Raw genomic sequence first — 2,588 nt, 5'->3', positions numbered from 1 at the left:
AATCCATTTCGAGAAATCATTAAATCAGCACATTTAAAAATACTTATTCCGCAACCATGCTTTACTATCATAATTAACTCTAAAAATAAGTTTCGTATATTCCACTCACAGTGACGGTGTTCACAGTCGGTTATCGTCTACGTCCGCGGACCGGTTCTCGCTCGCGGATCCTCCTAAATCAAGGAAACGACATAATTATTCTCCGTAAATCGGAATTCCGACTAAATATATGCAATAACTCGAAACGAACATTTATCCATAATTAACAACTCCCGTGACGATAAAATTACTAAAATGCCCTTGAGTCCGTAAATCATTAACATGCTCCGAAATCGTAAATCACCGAATTATCCTCGAAATCGTAATTACACCCAATTCACAATTCTATGAATTACTAAAATATCCACAGGCTCAGAAATGACAAAATTGCCCTCATAGTGTGAAATTACCAAAATGCCCTTGCCGGTCAACGGTCACCGGAATTTGGTCAACGCTGGCCAGGAAGCTCAAATCTTAAAGTGCCAATCACGCTGAGTTCAATGGTACCGGCGGTGAGCTCCAACGCGCGGCAACGACGCCGGAATCTAGCTCGACAGCCGTGAGTTCCAACAATCGACCGGCAGCAAAACGACGACTCTCGGTGCCTATGAATGGTCGGAAATGGAAGAGGGAGTCATGAGGAACAAAATCCAACCGGTGGTGTCACTCAAAACCGGCGAAAATCTCGGCGGAGTAAAGTGAAGCAGTCGCGGGTTTCAAGCTTCGATCGCCGGCGTTCCGGTTCGTTTTCGGCAGTGAGGATGGCAGGGGAACGACGGTCGGCTTCTAAGCTTCAGATCGGTACCAAGCTCGGCCAAAACGGTGGTCGGAAACGTGAAATCCGTCCGGGTTAAAGTCGCGGGTCGGGTCGGATCCGGCGGGTCAAGATCGGGTAAGTTGGCAGCTTCTCTCTCTCTGTTTTGCACGTGCATGTGTTTTTCCTCTGTTTCCAACATATTCCTTTGCTTATAAACTCTTTCACCGCCTCATGCCATTTTACATTCACAGGTATTACAATAACCGAATAAAGAAAACAGTACCTCAGATGAAGAAGTTATTGTTTGCAAAATATGTCATAAACGCAAACATAGTGCTGCTGAATGTTGGAACAGATACGACTATAACAATGAAGAGGATCCACAGGCCCTAGCTGCCATGAATCTTCAAGAAAATAATGATCAATAGTGCTGTGTGGATTCTGGAGCAACATCACACATGACAAATAACATAGGTAATCTTGATCATGTAAGTCCGTATAGAGGTAATGACAAAATAATTGTCAGCAATGGTCAAGATTTGAATATTTCACATATTGGTTCTGCTTCTTTAAATACAAATCACGGTTCTTTACACTTAAATAATATTTTAGTTGTTCCAAAACTGAAAAAGAATCTCTTATCAGTTGGACAACTCATTGACGATATTAAGTGTGTTTTTGAATTTAACATTGATGGTTTTATTGTGTAGTGCAAGGAAAACAAGGTTCTAGCAAAGGGGAGTAAGCAAGGGAAGCTATACACATTTGAAGGAGACCTTCATGCTACCTTCAACGCAATTCAAGGAGAATCTAGCGGTTTTAGTTTATGGCACAAGAGGCTTGGCCATGCCAATCCTAAAATCTTGGAGGCCTTAAAACGCAATAATTTTATTGACTTTCCTAGATGGTCTAAAACACCCCATATTTGTGTTTCCTGCTAATTAGGCAAAAGTTGTAGGAAAGTTTTTAATTAATCTATATAAAGCAGATTTTCCTTTACAAAGAGTGCATTGTGATATATAGGGTCCAGCTCCCATTACTTCTACTCAACATTTTCGTTACTATGTATTATTTGTAGATGATTACTCATGTTATATCCCTTAAAATAAAAATCTGATTTCTTTGAGTGCTTCTTGAAATTTCAGAAACAAGTTGAAAATCAATTGGACAAAAAGATCACAATATTTCAAAGTGATAGAGGAGGGGAATTTAATTCTATGGCCTTCATCAAACATCTGGAAAATTGCGGCATCACAGGACAAATTTCGTGTCCATACACTCCGGAGCAAAATAGTGTTATTGAGAGAAAGCAGAGGCACATCAATGAGACAGCCTTGACTATGATGTTTCATGCTTCTTTCCCACTCAAATTATGGGTGGATTCTTTTCTTGCAGCCACTTATATCATTAACAAGTTGCCCCTTTCACCTTTAAAAAATAAAAGCTCTTGTGAAATTCTTTTAAAAAAATTACCTAACTATAAAGGGTAAAAAGTCCTTGGTTGTAGATGCTTTCCTTATCTTCGGGATTATAGTAAAACAAAATTTGATAAAAAATCATATCCATGTGTTTTCATACGCTATAGTCCCCTTCATAAAGGATATCGTTGTCTACAACCTCAGACTAATCGTGTATATATATCAGGCATGTCATTTTTTTATGAAAATTATTTACCATAAAAAAAATTAACATCATTTTTTAATGTGCAGGAACAGAGTACATTGACCACTTTCCCTCAATAAGACGAGTGGCTCCCAAATAATTCTCCCAATTGTGAAAATTTTAATGATTC

General features: G+C 38.9%; 1 long non-coding RNA gene across 2 annotated transcripts in view; it reads right to left on the bottom strand.

Annotated features, from left to right (window-relative positions):
* The window catches only part of LOC112097736, a 3,357-nt gene extending 2,306 nt beyond the window's left edge, over positions 1-1,051 (bottom strand). For both annotated transcript variants that reach the window (XR_002905210.1, XR_002905209.1), the window contains exons 1-2: positions 450-1,051; positions 110-173 (exon numbers count right to left, since the gene is read on the bottom strand). This is a non-coding gene — a long non-coding RNA (uncharacterized LOC112097736). The remainder of the gene's footprint in view (positions 1-109; positions 174-449) is intronic.
* Positions 1,052-2,588: the final 1,537 nt, after the last annotated feature.

Source organism: Citrus clementina, unplaced genomic scaffold, assembly GCF_000493195.1.
Source record: "Citrus clementina cultivar Clemenules unplaced genomic scaffold, Citrus_clementina_v1.0 scaffold_5, whole genome shotgun sequence".
NCBI classification, from domain to species: Eukaryota; Viridiplantae; Streptophyta; class Magnoliopsida; order Sapindales; family Rutaceae; genus Citrus; species Citrus x clementina.
The sequence above is the reverse complement of the archived record's forward strand: the minus strand, read 5'-3'. Positions and strand labels throughout refer to the sequence as shown.